General features: G+C 49.9%; 1 non-coding gene across 1 annotated transcript; it reads right to left on the bottom strand.

Moving 5' to 3' along the window:
* Positions 1 to 4,509: 4,509 nt before the first annotated feature.
* trnal-uaa (transfer RNA leucine (anticodon UAA)) lies at positions 4,510 to 4,593 on the bottom strand. Its single transcript has one exon. It is a non-coding gene; the product is annotated as a tRNA-Leu (tRNA).
* Between the last annotated feature and the right edge of the window lie 14,632 nt (positions 4,594 to 19,225).

Consider the following 19,225-nt stretch of genomic DNA (forward strand, 5'->3'; position numbering starts at 1 on the left):
TCGGAGCCCCTACCCAAGGTGGGCGAGCAGGTAGTTATTAAAATATTGCCAGAGAGATCGGGATTCTCACCTAGATGGACCAGAACATTTGAGGTTATCATGACCAGCGATATGTGCGCATGTATACATATGAGGGGAAGGGATAGATGGAAACATTGGACACAACTAAACCGGTACAACAATAACCCATCTGATCTTAAGTCCCACAGAAACAATGGAATAAACACCGGAGATGAGCTACCTCTGGTGACAACCAGACCTCTGTTTAAATTACAGATAAACATGGATCCCGTAAGATGGATTGTCATAACTACCCTGATGACAGCATTTATAAGTACAAATAACGGGCTGGAAGAAATGGACTGCAGGTTAAGATCCCATAATGGCGACTTCATGGAGTCTTCATCATATCACACAGTTAGGAGTGTGAAAACAAGGAAAATGATGTTACAGGTGTAACGGTACCTGGGTGAACTTGGATCAACAACCATGCGGACCCTGTAGAATGAATAAATGCCAGCAATATGGTAGAATGTAATAGACACTGGCAGGTGTTGGCTCAAGTAGGGGGAGGATATGTCCTGAGCTGCGTGGAAAATGATATAAGATGGACTATTGTACACGGCATTACAACACCTCAACCAACAACAACAAGGACCACACCACAAAGGTTAACCCTAGAAACAACAACACCCCCAATCACAACAATACCTGAAGAATGGAGGTGTCCGAAATGGACGCCTTGGCCTGAAAATGGACTGGTGATATTCACTGAGGGAGAACAATTGTATGATAGTGCGAGACACGAAATTGTACCGGTACTAATGAACTTAACCATGTTACAATGGCCAGGATATTCTGAAAGGTTTACTAAAACTAGAAAATTCTATGCATATATGATAAAGAATGTAATTAACCAAGCTGCTGATGTGACAGGGGCTACTGACGTTAGGGGACATGCTGCATTTCACCAAAGGATTAAGAGGCGCTTAGTAACCGATATACCCATGGGAATAAACACAGAAACCACACAGTGCAGATAGAGGCCATTTCGGCCCATCGAGCCTGCACCGACACATGTCCCACCCGATCCCCACAACCCCTACACCAACACATATCCCACCCTATCCCCGCGTATTTAATCCCCCTAACAACTAAGGGTCAATTTATCATAGCCAATACAACCTAATCCACACATCTTTGGACTGTGGGAGGAAACCGAAGCACCCGGAGTAAACCCACGCAAACACAGGGAGAATGTGCAAACTCCACACAGACAATCGCCCGAGGCTGGATTCGAACCCGGGTCCACTGGCGGTGAGGCAACAGTACTAACCACTATGCCACCGTGCTACCCATACGGGGACATCATTCATTAATGCCCTAGATATACAAGGTGTCCAAAGTAGTGTGGAACGAATACAAAGGGTAATACAACAGATTTTAGAGAAGGAAACTGGTTTGGTTCGACAAGGATCAGAGTTGGGAGGACATACGATAAGGAAGTTACTCAAGGGAATCAAGGTTACAGAGGAACATGCTAGCATTATCAACAAACCAAACCATAGAGATGAGGAACAGGCAAAAGACGGGGTAGGAAGAGGCTTGTGTTAAGCCTATGGCCAATGGATCACTGGACAGTTAAACATAATCTGGCACAGATACAGCGAGGCGAGGTACCAGACTGGATTAACAGCCCACAGCTCTGTGGCCTGAGCCAGAATTCAGGCCCTCTGACTGCTTGTACCCTCAAAGGGATGACCAGAGTATATCCAGTGATACAAAAATGTAAAGCAGAAGTGACAGCAATGATAGGCATCGTACTCCTGATGCCAGTGGTGGGACTAGACATGGCTCCATACCCACAGCACCAGTTAACAAACATAGGCATAGTGAGGGGTGAGACATACCTCCAATACTATTCAATTGATACCTATGCCATCAGGAAGAATGATACTATGAGAGGAGTCTCCCTAAACGGATGCCACAGGAAAGGCACGCTTACGATGTGCCCACATCCAGTAGGAGAAGGCCCTATGGATGAGTGCGCCTATAATAAGACAGAGAGTGTGTGTTGGACTTATCACATGTTGATCACCATCACACCCGCTCGGGATATAAAGGTGAAGGGGAGTATTGTAGAGCCACCACAGAGGCTGAGTACCAATATAGTAACCTTGTATGTGCAATCACAATGCCTAACTTCTGATTTACGCCAAAGATCCCTGTCACAATTGGACACACCAGATTGGTGTATGTACATTCAAGGGAGGAGATAAAGCTAAATGTGCCAGATAGTCTAAAGAAAGCGTTGGTCAATTATGAAGTACCAGAAGGGACCGCAATACCCCACCTGCAAGAGGATCTGCAAGAATTGAAAGAGGATTTAAGTAAGATGGTGAAACAATACATAGTGCTGCAAAGGGACCTTGGGGAATTAGAAAGGGTCATAGAGATAGAGCTACAGGAGTTCCCGTGGTATGAGAAGCTGTGGGATTGGGGAATGAATGTCAACATACACCCATGGATCCGCATCATTTCCCATATATAATAGTGTTAGTACAGTTATTCATGGCTATATGATGGGGAATAGCAGCATGCACCGCTTGTAACAAGAAACGGACCAACAAAGAGCTAAAGCGAAGCGGAAAGTGCTGGAAAAAACAAGTTTGCTCTAGACATGATGGGTATGCAGGGCCTCCCGAGCCAGCGCCTGATCACCACATGGGGCAGGAGGCACAGCAATGCTTATACATGTTGTTTAACTTGGGTAGTGGCCAAGTACCAAAAGGGGGGATTGCAGTGGGGAATGAGTTAAACTGACATCGCTGGCAGCTTCACTGAATGGTGTAATAAAGAGAATAATCTAATAGGTCTTTGCAGTAGTAAGCTTTTTCTAAATTGCTGAACTGGCAGTTGAGATAACCTAAGCAGTAGTTGTAGAACTGCTTACTTAGTCACTAAGAGACAATTTCAAATAGTCGGAGGGGGAAACCATAAGAGGCCTAGAGGATGTAAGCTCTGTTCTGGCAGGAAAGTAAAACAATGAGTTGGAAGTAAAGAGGCCTAGAGAGGCAGGAAAGGAGGACAATGAGTCAGAAGTGCAATGTTGATGAGACCCCATCTGGCATAAACAAAGGTCATAGGTGCAACAACAGCTTGGGGGATAATGGACATGTACTTTTCCGATAATAAAGGCGGTACTTTAATATAACGCAGTATAGGCAACCAATCAGTGAATATGTATACGGGTCAAGGACCAATCAGGTGGTAGGAATGAATTTTGAATGAGCTGGACATATATGTTGTAATGTATAAAAATGTAGGGCTTGCTGTACCAATTTGGAGAAGTCTGGCTAAGACAGAGCAGATTGTCTCCCCACTGGTGTAATAAAGACAACTTGATTATCGATGCAAAAACCTTGTGTCAAGTGTTGGTTTAAAATATTCCACAACAATTCTATAGTTATTAATGACTTAGAAAATTCCTATATCCACGTTTGCCGAGGATGCAAAGGCTGGTGGTATGGTAAGTCGTGTAGACAGCAGCATATAATTACAAAGATATATTTATAGATTAAGTGAATGGGCGAAACAGTGGCTGATGGATTTCAACGCAGGTAAGTATATCGTCATTTATTTTTGACCTAAAAAGTAGATCCGAGTATTAATTACATGGTGCAGAGCTCGGAACAGTGGAGTTCCAAAAGGGTTTCGGGTCCATGTACACAGATCACTGAAATGTAGCAGTAAGGTACAAAAATAATCAAAAAAATAGAATAGAAAGGAGATGAAGTTATTCTACAGCTATACAGAGACCTGGTTAGACCACATCTGGAGTTCTGTGTACAGTTCTGGGCACCGCCTGTTAGAAAGGATAGATTGACCTTAGAGGAAGTGCAGTGCACATTCACCAGAACGTTACCAGCGCTCCAATGGTTAAAATATGAGGAGAGATTACATAAACTGGGCTTGTACTTCCTGGAATATAGAAGGTTGTGGGGATTTGATTGAGGTTTTTAAGATTTTGAAACGAATTGATAAGCTAGATAGAGATAAACCTTTTTTCGCCGTTGGTGGGGGAGCCGAGGACAAGGGGACATAATCGTAAAATCAGAGGCAGGCCATTCGGGAAAGAAGTTAGGAAACATTTCTTCATGCGAAGGTTGGTAGCAGTGTGGAACTCTCTCCCACAAAATAGGAGTATATTCCAGCTCAACTAATAATGTAAATCTGAGATCGGTACGTTTTTGCTACACATGCGTTAAAATGATCTGGAGCCAAAGCAGCTGGATGGAGTTAAGACACAGCTCAGACAGGAATTCAATGAATGGCGAACAGGCTCAAGGGCCTCCTCCGGTTCCTATGTTCAGTACACCAATTGTAAATGAAGAAACGCTGTCTTGAAGGGTGAATTATAAATATGGCACCATCCTTTGCAGAGATCATAAGCGTTTTCTTACCAAAAATAGCTTTAGTTTTTACTTTCAACCTCGTTGCCTGAGCATCTACCAGGAGTGGGGTTCGAACCCAAGCAAACACACCGTCCATTGGATTTTAAGTCCAACGCCTTAACCACTCGGCCACCCTGGTGATAAAAACCCAGCCGCGCAGTGCTTGAAAATTCGACAAATCCCTTGCTGACTAAGTTTAGTTTTCAGCGCAGAGCAAACTATGCATCAGCATAATCCGAAAATGTGAGAGGATAAAGACAGCAGCTGGGCAAGTAATGCATTGAGCTGACCGTTCGTAACTAGACAAGAAACCCCTCGGCTTTTAGCCCACAGAGCATGTAACCCTCCCATCAGCACTGAAAACCTTTGAAGGAAGAATGTTAAAATGCAGGTCAAACACTCAGGATCAGCAAGCTCTAAACTGAGCCAGCGCTTAAAGGGTTATATTATAAAGTGCAGAGTAAAATGTTGTGGGGGAGCGATGGGGAGAGTGACCGAGAGAAAGTAATAGTTGGAGGGATATTCAGAGACCCAATTAGCAAAGCTTACAGAAAGTGACTGAGACTGAGTGAGACATACAGAGAGACTGACAGATGGTAAGAACAACAGAAACAGAGAGAAATAGAGCGAATCATAGAGCGAGAAAAAGAGAAACATCACATTAAAGGTGAGAAAGTCGCTGCCGGCTCGGACGGGAATTAAAGCCATGACCTGAGGTTTACCGGTGAAAACACAAGCTCACTGAGAGAGAGCATTGTCGCATCATAGAACCATAGAATGACGCACTTTCCCCACAGCCCTGCACATTGTTCGCCATCAAGTATTTATCCAATTCCCTGCTGAATGTGACTATTGGATCAGCGATCGGATCTGCTTCCACCAACAGTTCAGACAATGCATTCCAGGTCATAACTACCCTATGAGCAATAATACAATCTCATCGTCTGAGTAATAAAGCAATCTCATCTCACCTCGCGCTCTATTGCCAATTAAATTAATAATTTAAAGCTCAGGTCGATAGTTTTCTGTCAGACAAGATAGGGATTGATTTGGAGTCAAAGCAGGTGGGTGAAGTTAAGATCCAGGTCAGGCATGATCTCACTGAATGGCGGAACAGGCTCGAAGGGTTAAATGACCCACTCCTGTTTCTATTTTCTGTCAATCAGCGGATAGCCTGCTGTAAATGTAGGAACGCTGCCTGGAAATGTGAGATATAAATATTAAAACTTCCTTTGCAATGGTTACAATTCTCGGACGAATTATCACATCCACCGGCAGCAGTGCTCGAAACCACACGAACTGAAGTACACTCGATCTTTAAAAGGAATCCTTCAACCGCCCTGCTGATTTAAACAGCGACGCGCAGTTGTACACAATTCGACAAATTCCTTTCACATGAACATACGAACCCATTGATAATGCCAGTGATTTGAAAGCTGCTGTGGAAAAAAACAACAGTTACTTTCCAGTTTCCTGGTCCTCATCGTCTCCCTTTCACTGTGGGCGTCCAATCCCTCTACACCTCCATCAGCCACCAGGACGGCAGGAGGGCCCTCCGCTTCTTCCCTGAACGGAGGCCAACACAGTCACCATCCACCAGCCCTTCCTCCACCTGGCTGCCCTTGTATTGAAAATACATGGAACTAATTCTCCTTTGAATCCATTCACTTCAACCAAATATGCCCAGCTGCTCCCATAGCTAACTTGACGACACTTCCTCCCACCTTGATTCGTGTAAGGGCTCTATTCCTTTTTCTCAGTTTCTCCATCTCCATCGGATCTCTTCTGATGATGCCACCTTCCGATATGTTTTACTTTTCCTTCAACCAAGGAATCCCCTCCACCATGGTGGACAGGACTCTCGACTGTTCCATTTCCCGCACTTCTGCTCTCGCCCATTCCTCTTCCTCTCTGAAGCACGATAGGATTTCCCTTGTCCTCACCTTTCACCCCACCAGCCTCCACATTCAATGGATCATCCTCCACCATTTCCACCACCTCCAGCTTGATCCCATCACCAAACACATCTTCCCCTCTAGTCCCCTTTCAGCAGTCAGAAGAGACCGCTCCCTCTGCGACACTCTGGTCCACTCATCTATCACCCGACCACCCCTTCCCCTTCCCACGACACCTTCCCGTGCAAGCGCAGGAGGTGCAACACCGGCCCTTTTACCTCCTCCCTTCTCACTGTCCAGGGACCCGAACACAACTTCCAGGTGCAACAACGATTTACTTTTCTTCTTGCAATTTAGTAAACTATAATTGCTGCAGACTCCGCTACATTGGGGAGACCACACAAAGATTGGGTGATTGCTTTGCGGAACACCTCAATTCACTTTTGAAAGTTCCTATTAATATGCTTGGATCTCCCATGTTGATATAATAATGCAAACCTAAGTGAAAGGACGCTGGGATAGTTGGACCAGTGAATCATCTTAAAGCATTCTAACATAAATCATCTTAAATCATTCTAACATTTCCCCCCTTTAGACACAGAATTTGAGCAATCACTCTGAGCCAATTAACTTTCTTTCTGTCTTTACCGTTGATCTGCTTGGAGTTTACAGTCGATTACTGTTACATTGATGTCAGCACACCGAACATGTCCACACGGCTCCAATGGCTCCTTTGGTCTTATTTCATTGGTTGATAATTATTCCTGAGTTCCCCCGCACTCCAGGCTTGGGAGAGCTCTCTGCTGACCCGGCTCCTTGTTTTCCTCTTCAATTGTGTAAGGGCTTGTCTGAGCAATACGTACACAATGATGACCAGGACCAGTAGACGGCATTGGAAAATAATTAACAGTTGTGAAATAATTCTGAACAACGGGTGTATCAAGATGTTATTGACCTGCTCCCACCGTGATTTCCTTCCCACTCCCTCTAGCTCTGTTAGCAGGTTTTCATTTTCCTGGTGTAGTTGGTGCAGGTGTTTTCCTGAGATCTCGGTTCGTTCTGTAATCTCTTTTAGTTTTAGTGTCGTGTGTTGGGTGGCGGAGGGGCGTCCAGTGGATATCCAAATCCAATCAATATTTTGTCAGTGTCTGAGAGCATATCACCGTGCAGTGTGATGTTCGTAACATTATGCTTGATCACTGGTATCAGGATCTCATGAACTATCTTGGTGACCTAGGTTGGTTCAAAGCAGAAAGAGGAGTGGGTGACAGGGCAGGTGAGGGGTCCGTATTCACAGAGGCTGCGGCCGTAGCGACACAATAGCGCCCCTGTGCGACACAACTAGTATTAGTTTATCTCTGGTGCCAGCATATTACAGACATGGTGCAAGTTGGAGTTTCTTAATTCCAAACAAAACCCCCATAGTGTTTCATTAACTTCCCTCAGGTGATATCAACACATCCTTTGATTAAAGAACATCCTGCCATGTCTGGCGCTGTCCTTCCTTCATTTACTTGAACCATGTACGGTGGGAAGGGCTGATATTCATGATGCAATTTCTCCTCCAATATCAGAACTGATTCTACTGACCATACTTTTATGGATCCATGGGTCGCTTGTATTGCCAGGGCAGGAATGATCCCTCCCAGACCCTTCAGTTTACCAGGGCACGGGTGAGACGTTGCCCCGACTATGCCCAACCTCTTGAGTTCACAATGGAAAGCGTGACGTCGACACCTTCCATTCTGCCAGCTGTTTATTTGTCACAAAGTTGGGGATTAGGTTGTTCTTCATATCACCCAATCCCTCGTGTATTGGGGGAAAGAATGAATACCCCATACATGCTACAAGCAACTCCCTTTGAGGCGTTAATTGAAGCCTGAGCATCCCCTTGGATGGTGCACTAATTTTGCCCTGCAGTTTATGTTCATTGGACACTCGGTCCGTCACTGAGAACAACACCTGTCTAATCTTTCCTCCCTGGCCCTTGAACATCTGGTTCTCCTTTAACAACATTCCTTCAAGCTGCCGTCGCATCTTTTCCTCACTTCCAGCCAAGGAATCAATGTCCATCATATTGCAGCTGGCAGTGCCCCCCAGCTCAATACCCAACCACTGCTCCCCCCACAGCTACAATACCCAACCATTGCCCCCCCCGGCTCCAATACCCAACCATTGCTCCCACCACAGCTGCAATACCCAACAATTGCCCCCCCCAGCTCCAATACCCAACCATTGCTCCCACCACAGCTGCAATACCCAACCATTGCCCCTCAGCTCCAAAACCCAACCACTGCTCCCAGCACAGCTCCAATACCAAATCACTGCTCCCACCACAGCTGCAATACCCAACCATTGCCCCTCAGCTCCAATACCGAACCACTGCTCCCAGCACAGCTCCAAAACCCAATCACTGCTCCCACCACAGCAACAATGCCCAACCATTGTCCCCACCACAGCTACAATACCCAACCAATGCCCCCCAGCTCCAATACCCAACCACTGCTCCCACCACAGCGACAGTACCCAACCATTGCCCCCTGGCTCCAATACCCAACCATTGCCCCCGCCTCCAATACCTAACCACTGCTCCCACCACAGCTACAACACCCAACCATTGCCCCCCGGCTCCAATACCCAACCATTGCTCCCACGACAGCTACAATACCCAACCATTGCCCACTAGCTCCAATGCCCAACCACTGCTCCCACCACAGCTACAATACCCAACCCTTACCCCCCGGCTCCAATACCCAACCACTGCTTCCACCACAGCTGCAATACCCAACCATTACCCCCCGGCTCCAATACCCAACCATTCACCCACTGCCCCCGGCTCCAATACCCAACCATTTACCCATGGACCACCGGCTCCAATACCCAACCATTCACCCACTGCCCCCTCGTCTCCAAAACCCAACCATTCACACAGGGACCCCCGGCTCCAATACCCACCCATTCACCCGTTGCCCCCCGGTTCCAATACCCAACCAGGTGTTGTATGCATGTGGGTTTGCTTTTAATCACCTGAGCTTAAAGTAAATGATTTTTGATACTTGCTTGTGATAAGTACATGAATTGAGTACTATTTGTATTCTGCTAATTTTACTTGTAACCTCTTGTGGATTTTTAAGTAATAGAAGTTTCACAGATTCATTGGGTTTTTTGCTCTCTGTTCCACGAGTCTGAACCCTAAAATCTATCAGACAATCAGAATGTCTTACACCTCCCATCTGCACCAGTTCTCCAGCCACACGTTAACATGTCTTATCTTACTTCTCCTATATGCTCCAGGACGTGACACTGGGAGTAATCCAGGGATTACTACCTTTTTTGGTACTGCAGTTTAACTTGCTCTGGAAAATGTGCCTGTAGGAACACAGCCCGTTTCCTATCTCCGTCATTGGTTCCAACAATGATCATGGCTGCTGGCTGTTCATCTGCCCCTCGCAAAATGTTATGCACCCTATCAATGATGTCCATCACCCTGGCATCAGGGAGGCAACACACTCTGCGAGAATCACGACGACTGATGCTGTAACGCCTGTCTCTCCCCCCTGATTATCGAATCCCCAAGCACTACTGAATGTGCTCGCTTTGCTGCGCCCCCTGTGGAGCCATTTGCCCCACGAAGCCGTTTAGCAGATTCACCCATCTCTCCCTTCACCAACCTCTTTCCTCTAGGATGCACTCCCCCGGGGTGTCATCACCGTCACTGGTATCAGCACGGAAAACCGGGTTGGGAGGGCCTGATTCGCGGGGGAATCCTGCAGGGCCTGCCTCCTGCTCACCTGTCAGTTGGCCACCCACTTACTCCCCACCTGAACTCTCTGTAGCTGCGGGGTTACCACCTCCTGCAACTTTTTCTACGGGGAATTGCCAGCCTCCCGAATGCCCAGCAGTGATTCCCGCCGCTCCTCAGTCTCAGAAACCCTGAGCTCGAGCAACTCGAGCTCGTCCTGAACACGTGGTTATCCAGGACACAGGAAACTTTCTGCAGCTGCTAAATGCCACAAGAATTGCAGGCAGCGGGTCTCAGCTGCCCCTTGATCTTGATTACAATTGGACCTGTATTTGAAGGGAACAGATTTCCAGGGTTAAGAGTAAAACGCTGGGGTCGGGGTTCAGATTTTACAGCTCTTTCAAAGAGCCGGCACTGGCCCGACGGGCCGAATGGCCCCTTCAGTGCTGTAAACTTCTATGATTCTATTCTAGTATTCTTCATCTATATTAGTTTAGCACCCCTTTCTCCTACTTATTATTTAATTAATGATGTACATCCGATTTTTATTTAATGCAATTCAGATTCCTTTAATGTTGCTATCCTGAACTTAGTTAATTTTAATTTTATCCCTAGATCTAATTAGTTAGGCTCTTTTTGTGTATTTACTGTTGTTCCTTGATTTAAATTACTGAGCAGCTCCTTCCCCCTCTGCACCAAAGTCCCACTCTCACCAACTTCCCATCACCACTCAGTTTAGCAGATTCACCAAACGCTGTCTTCACCAAGCTCTCTGCTCACGGCAGGTGGAAAACACTTCTCCATTGAAAGCACGTGATGTTCATATTATTGTATTATTATTCTATCAGCCCCGAGGTTTATTGTTTAAATATATCATGAGATCCAAGCTGGTTCTGTTAAAGCAGAATGACAATGAGTGCAGTGGGAAATGTGAAGAATCAGCAGCAATTCCTTTCTGCTCACTGTACACACTGAAGGCAATTATTGTTGAGCAGCAGCAGCGGTGGAATCCACCGTCCGACGGCCCCTCTTCATCTTAACTGTGCGCCCCATTTTATAAATAGTGTGAGGTAACTTTAAACACAATACATGACAATACATTCAGCTGCAATGTAGATTCACGCTGCCCTCTTCTGACTATTGTCTGATTTAAAGTCAAAGTTTCCGTGAAATTAACATAAGGTGGAAATATCGACCAGGACACCGGGAGAATTACTTGGGATGGTTTTATGATGTTGAAGAATTACCGAACAGGTACCTGTAGAGTTCCTCTTTTCCTATATTTGGTTCAATCCGTCATTCCCGGATTGGGTGTCTGGCAGGTCACTGATTGACCACTCCCTTTAATTTCCCCGATTGGCTTTCCCCTCTTCTCAGAGAGATTCTTTCGCTCAACAGGACACCTGCAACCTGTCGGTTCCTGCAATCCGGGAAGCTCCAGCTCCGTTTCGATACAATGACGCGGGCCTTCAGGGAGGCCGTGTGACAGCCGTGGCTCAGTTGGTGACACCCTGAATCAGAAAGATATTGGTTCAGAGACTTGGGCACTTCAAGGCAACACTGAGGGAGTGCTGCACTGTCGGAGTTGCCGTGTTTTAGCTGAGACGTTAAACCCAAGCCCCGTCTGCCCTCTCAGGTGGGCGTAAAAGATCACATACGGCATTACTTCGAAAAAGAGCAGGGAAGTTACCCGGTGACCTGGTCAATATTTATCCCTCAATCTACTCAAAACAACAGATTATCTGGTCATTATCACATTGCCGTTTGTGGGAGCTTGCAGTGCGCAAATTGGCTGCCGCGTTTTTTATTAACATAAGAAAAAGGAGCAGGAGTAGGCCATAGAACCCCTCGAGGCTGCTCTGCCATTCAATAAGATCATGGCTGAACTTCCAGCACAACTTCAGTTTCCCGCCCGGTCTCCAGGTCCATTGATTCACTTAGAGCCCAGATATCTATCGCTCTCAACCTTGAAGATAGTCATCGACTGAGCATCCACAGGCCTCTGGAGAGTCCCCTTTCTCTGACTCATTTACCTGCTGCTGACTCTCTTCCCCCGCTTTCTGACCCCATTTACCTGCTGCTGACCCTCTTCCAACTCTCTCTGACCTCATGTATCTGCTGCTGATCCTCTTCCACCTCTCTCTGACCCCATTTACCTGCTGCTGACCCTCTTCCCCCCTCTCTGACCCCATTTACCTGCTGCTGAGCCTCTTCCCCCCTATCTCTGACCCCATTTTCCTGCCGCTGATGCACTTCCCCCTCTCTCTGACCCACATTTACCTGCTGCTGACCCTCTTTCCCCTCTCTCTGGCCCCAAATATCTGCTGCTGACCCTCTTCCCCCCTCTCTTTTACCCCATTTACCTGCTGCTGACCCTCTTCTCCCCTCTCCTTGACCCCATTTACCTGCTGCTGACCCTCTTCCCCCCTCTCCTTGACCTCATTTACCTGCTGCTGACCGTCTTCCCCCTCTCTGACGCCATTTTCCTGCTGCTGACACTCTTCCCGCTCTCTCTGGCCCCAGTTGTCTGCTGCTGACCCTCTTCCCCCACTCTCTGACCCCATTTACCTGCTGCTGACCCTCTTCCCCCTGTCTCTGACCCCATTTACCTGCTGCTGACCCTCTTCCCCCTGTCTCTGACCCCATTTACCTGCTGCTGACACTCTTCCCCCCTCTCTGACCCCATTTTCCTGCTGCTGACCCTCTTTCCCCCTCTCTTTAACCCAATTTACCTGCTGCTGACCCTCTTTCCCCCTCTCTTATACCCAATTTACCTGCTGCTGACCCTCTTTCCCCCTCTATTGTACCCAATTTACCTGCTGCTGACCCTCTTTCCCCCTCTATTGTACCCCATTTACCTGCTGCTGACCCTCTTCCCCCTCTCTCTGACCCCATTTACCTGCTGCTGACCCTCTTCCCCCTCTCCTTGAACCCATTTGCCTGCTGCTGACCCTCTTCCCCCTCTCTCTGACCCCATTTACCTGCTGCTGACCCTCTTTCCCCCTCTCTTATACCCAATTTACCTGCTGCTGACCCTCTTTCCCCCTCTATTGTACCCAATTTACCTGCTGCTGACCCTCTTCCCCCCTCTCTCTGACCCCATTTACCTGCTGCTGACCCACTTCCCCCTCACTCTGACCCCATTTACCTGCTGCTGACCCTCTTCCCCCTCTCTCTGACCCCATTTACCTGCTGCTGACCCTCTTCCCCCTCTCCTTGAACCCATTTACCTGCTGCTGACCCTCTTCCCGCACTCTCTGGCCCCATTTACCTGCTGCTGACCCTCTTTCCCCCTCTCTTTTACCCCATTTACCTGCTGCTGACCCTCTTCCCCCTCTCTCTGACACCATTTATCTGCTGCTGAGCCACTTCCCCCCACGCTGACCCCATTTACCAGCTGCTGACACTCTTCCCCCTCTCTCTGACGCCATTTACTTGCTGCTGACCCTCTTCCACCACTCTCTGTCCCCATTTACCTGCTGCTGACCCTCTTCCCCCTCTCTCTGACCCCATTTACCTGCTGCTGGCCCTCTTCCTCCTCTCTCTTTGACCCCATTGACCTGCTGCTGATCCTCTTCCCCCTCTCTCTGTCCCCAATTACCTGCTGCTGACCCTCTTCCCCCTCTCTCTGACCAATTTCAATGCTGCTAACCCGCTACCCCCTCTCTCTGGACCCATTTACCTGCTGCTGACCCTCTTACCCCTCGCTCTGACCCCAGTTACCTGCTGCTGACCCTCTTGCCCCTCTCTCCGACATCACTTAACTGCTGCTGACCCTCTTCGCACTCACACTGACCCCATTTACCCGCTGCTGACCCTCTTCCCCCTTCCTCTGACCCCATTTACCTGCTGCTGACCCTTTTCCCCCTCTCTCTGACAAAATTTACCTGCTGCTGACCCTCTTCCCCCTCTCTCTGACCCCATTTAGCTGCTGCTGACCCTCTTCCCCCACTCTCTGACCCCATTTACCTGCTGCTGACTCTCTTCCCCCCTCTCCTTGACCCCATTTATCTGCTGCTGACCCTCTCCCCCACTCTCTGACCCCATTTACCTGCTGCTGACCCTCTTCCCCCCTCTCCCTGACCCCATTTACCTGCTGCTGACGCTCCTCTCCCCTCTCCTTGACCCCATTTACCTGCTGCTGACTCTCTTCCCCCCTCTCCTTGAACCCATTTACCTGCTGCTGACCCTCTTCCCCCCTCTCTGACCCCATTTACCTGTTGCTGAGCCTCTTCCCCCATCTGTCTGACCCCATTTTCCTGCCGCTGATGCTCTTCCCCCTCTCTCTGACCCACATTTACCTGCTGCTGACCCTCTTTCCCCTCTCTCTGGCCCCAAATATCTGCTGCTGACCCTCTTCCCCCCTCTCTTTTACCCCATTTACCTGATGCTGACCCTCTTCTCCCCTCTCCTTGACCCCATTTACCTGCTGCTGACCCTCTTCCCCCCTCTCCTTGACCTCATTTACCTGCTGCTGACCGTCTTCACCCTCTCTGACGCCATTTACCTGCTGCTGACACTCTTCCCGCTCTCTCTGGCCCCAGTTGTCTGCTGCTGACCCTCTTCCCCCACTGCCTGACCCCATTTACCTGCTGCTGACCCTCTTTCCCCCTCTCTTTTACCCAATTTACCTGCTGCTGACCCTCTTTCTCCCTCTCTTATACCCAATTTACCTGCTGCTGACCCTCTTTCCCCCTCTATTGTACCCAATTTACCTGCTGCTGACCCTCTTTTCCCCTCTATTGTACCCCATTTACCTGCTGCTGACCCTCTTCCCCCTCTCTCTGACCCCATTTACCTGCTGCTGACCCTCTTCCCCCTCTCCTTGAACCCATTTACCTGCTGCTGACCCTCTTCCCCCTCTCTCTGACCCCATTTACCTGCTGCTGACCCTCTTCACCTCTCTCTGACCCCATTTACCTGCTGCTGACCCTCTTCCCCCTCTCTCTGACACCATTTATCTGCTGCTGAGCCACTTCCCCCCACGCTGACCCCATTTACCAGCTGCTGACCATATTTCCCCTCTCTCTGACCCCATTTACCTGCTGCTGACACCCTTCCCCCACTCTCTGACGCCATTTACTTGCTGCTGACCCTCTTCCCCCTCTCTCTGACCCCATTTACCTGCTGTTGATCCTCTTCCCCATCTCTGTCCACATTTACCTGCTGCTGACCCTCTTCCCCATCTCTCTGACCAGTTTACTTGCTGCTAACCCTCTACCCCCTCTCTCTGGACCTATTTCCCTGCAACCGTCCCTCTTGCCCCTCTCTCTGACCCCACTTACCTGCTGCAGACCCTCTTGACCGTCTCTCTTGCCCCATTTACCTGCTGCTGACCCTCTTTGCACTCACACTGACCCCTTTTACCTGCTGCTGACCCTCTTTCCCCTCTCTCTGTCCCCATTTACCTGCTGCTGACCCTCTTCCCCCTCTCTCTGGCCCCATTTACCTGCTGCTGACCCTCTTCCCCCTCTCTCTGACGCCATTTACCTGCTGCTGACCCTCTTCCCCATCCCTCTGACCCCATTTACCTGCTGCTGACCCTCTTCCCCATCTCTCTGGCGCCATTTACCTGCTGCTGACCCTCTTCCCCCTCTCTCTGACGCCATTTACCTGCTGCTGACCCTCTTCCCCCTCTCTCTGACACCATTTACCTGCTGCTGAGCCACTCCCCCCCACGCTGACACCATTTACCAGCTGCTGACCATATTTCCCCTCTCTATGACCCCATTTACTTGCTGCTGATCCTCTTCCCCCTCTCTGACCCCATTTACCTGCCGCTGACCCTCTTCCCCCTCTCTCTGACGCCATTTTCCTGCTGCTGACCCTCTTCCCCCACTCTCTGTCCCCATTTACCTGCTGCTGACCCTCTTCCCCCACTCTCTGACGCCATTTACCTGCTGCTGACCCTCTTCCCCCACTCTCTGACGCCATTTACCTGCTGCTGACCCTCTTCCCCCACTCTCTGACCCCATTTACCTGCTGCTGATCCTCTTCCCGCTCTCTTTGTCCCCATTTACCTGCTGCTGACCCTCTTCCCCATCTCTCTGACCAATTTACTTGCTGCTAACCCTCTACCCGCTCTCTCTGGACCCATTTACCTGCTGCTGACCCTCTTCCCCCTCACTCTGACCCCATTTACCTGCTGCTGACCCTCTTGCCCCTCTCTCTGGCCACATTTACCTGCTGCTGACCCTCTTCGCACTCACACTGACCCCATTTACCTGCTGGTGACCCTCTTCCCCCTCTCTCTGGCCCCATTTCCCTGCTGCTGACCCTCTTTCCCCTCTATCCAACATCACTTTACTGCTGCTGACCATCTTCGCACTCACACTGACCCCATTTACACGCTGCTGACCCTCTTCCCCCTTTCTCTGGCCCCATTTACCTGCTGCTGACCCTCTTTCCCCTCTCTCTGACCCCATTTACCTGCTGCTGACCCTCTTCCCCCTCTCTCTGACACAATTTACCTGCTGCTGACCCTCTTCCCCCTCTCTCTAACCCCATTTACCTGCTGCTGACCCTCTTCCCCCTCTCTCTCTGACCCCATTTACCTGCTGCTGACCATCTTCCCCCTCTCTCTGACCCCATTTACCTGCTGCTGACCATCTTCCCCCTCTCTCTGGCCCCATTTACCTGCTGCTGACCCTCTTTCCCCTCTATCCAACATCACTTAACTGCTGCTGACCATTTTCGCACTCACACTAACCCCATTTACCTGCTGCTGACCCTCTTTCCCCTCTCTCTGACCACATTTACCTGCTGCTGACCCTCTTCCCCCTCTCTCTGACACCATTTACTTGCTGCTGACCCTCCTCCCACTCTCTCTGACCCCATTTACCTGCTGCTGACCCTCTTCCCCCTCTCTCTGACACCATTTACCTGCTGCTGACCCTCTTCCCCATCTCTCTGACCCCATTTACCTGCTGCTGACCCTCTTCCCCCTCTCTCTCTGACCCCATTTACCTGCTGCTGACCCTCTTCCTCCTCTCTGACCCCATTTAACTGCTGCTGACCATATTTCCCCTCTCTCTGACCCCATTTACCTGCTGCTGACCCTCTTCCCCCTCCCTGACCCCAATTACCTGCTGCTGACCCTCTTTCCCCCTCTCTCTGACCCCATTTACCTGATGCTGACCCTCTTCCCCCTCTCTCTGACCCCAGTTACCTGCTGCTGACCTTCTTCCCCCTTTCTCTCTGACCCCATTTACCTGCTGCTGATCCTCTTCCCCCTCTCTGGCCCCATTTACCTGCTGCTCATCCTCTTCCCCCTTTCTCTGTCCCCATTTACCTGCTGCTGACCCTCTTCCCCATCTCTCTGACCCATTTACTTGCTGCTAACTCTCTACCCCCTCTCTCTGGACCCATTTACCTGCTGCTCACCCTCTTGCCCCTCTCTCTGACCCCATTTACCTCCTGCTGAACCTCTTCCCGCACTCTCTGGCCCCATTTACCTGCTGCTGACCCTCTTCACACTCACAGTGACCCCATTTACCTGCTGCTGACCACCTTCCCCCTCTCTCTGGCCCCATTTACCTGCTGCTGACCATCTTTCACCACTCTCCGACATCACTTAACTGCTGCTGACCCTCTTCGCACTCACACTGACCCCATTTAGCTGCTGCTGACCCTCTTCCCCCTCTCTCTGACCCCACTTACCTACTACTGACCCTCTTCCCCCTCTCGCTGACCACATTTCCCTGCTGCTGACCCTCTTTGCACTCTCTCTGACACCTTTTACCTGCTGCTGACCCTCTTCCCCCTCTCTCTGCCCCCATTTACCTGCTGCTGACACTCTTCCCTCTCTCTCTCTGATCCCATTTACATGCTGCTGACCCTCTTCCCCCTCTCTATGACACAATTTAACTGCTGCTGACCCTCTTCCCCCTCCCACTGACCCCATTTACCTGCTGCTGACCCTCTTCCCACTCCCTGGCCCCATTTATCTGCTGCTGACCCTCTTACCACCTCTCCTTGACCCCATTTACCTGCTGCTGACTCTCTTCCCCCCTCTCCTTGACACCATTTACCTGCTGCTGACCCTCTTCCCCCCTCTCTGACCCCATTTACCTGCTGCTGACCCTCTTCCCCCCTCTCTGACCCCATTTATCTGCTGCTGACCCTCTTCCCCCCTCTCTCTGACCCAATTTACCTGCTGCTAACCCTCTTCACCCTCTCTCTGACCCCATTTACCTGCTGCTGAGCCTCTTCCCCCTTTCTCTGACACCATTTACCTGCTGCTGACCCTCTTCCCCCTCTCTCTGACCCCATTTACCTGCTGCTGACCCTCTTCCCCCTCTCTCTGACCCCATTTACCTGCTGCTGAGCCTCTTCCCCCTCTCTCTGACCCCATTTTCCGGCTGCTGACACTCTTCCCCCTCTCTGACCACATTTACCTGCTGCTGACCCTCTTCCCCCTCTCTCTGACCCCATTTACCTGCTGCTGACCATCTTCCCCCTCTCTGACCCCATTTACCTGCTGCTGACCCTCTTCCCCCTCTCTGACCCCATTTACCTGCTGCTGACCCTCTTCCCCCTCTCTTTTACCCCATTTACCTGCTGCTGAACCTCTTCCCCCTCTCTCTGACCCCATTTACCTGCTGCTGAGCCTCTTCCCCCTCTCTCTGACACCATTTACCTGCTGCTGACCCTCTTCCTCCTCTCTCTGACACCAGTTACCTGCTGCTGACCCTCTTCCTCCTCTCTCTGACACCATTTACCAGCTGCTGACCCTCTTCCCCCTCTCTGACCCTAATTAACTGCTGTTGACACTCTTCCCCCACTCCCTGTCCCCATTTATCGATTGCTGACCCTCTTCCCCCTCTCTCTGACCCCATTTACCTGCTGCTGAACCTCTTCCCCCTCCCTGACCCCAATTACCTGCTGCTGACCCTCTTCCCCCTCTCTCTGGCCCCATTTAGCTGCTGCTGACCCTCTTCCCCCACTCTTTGTCCCCATTTACCTGCTGCTGACCCTCTTCCCCCTCTCTCTCTGACCCCATTTACCTACTGCTGATCCTCTTCCCCCTCTCTCTGTCCCTATTTACCTGCTGCTGACCCTCTTCCCCCTCTCTCTGGCCCATTTACTTGCTGCTAACCCTCTTCCCCCTCTCTCTGGCCCCATTTACCTGCTGC

This window comes from Somniosus microcephalus, unplaced genomic scaffold (genome assembly GCF_052327205.1).
Source record: "Somniosus microcephalus isolate GS21.2 unplaced genomic scaffold, FLI_Smic_1.0 unresolved_chr1, whole genome shotgun sequence".
NCBI lineage: Eukaryota > Metazoa > Chordata > Chondrichthyes > Squaliformes > Somniosidae > Somniosus > Somniosus microcephalus.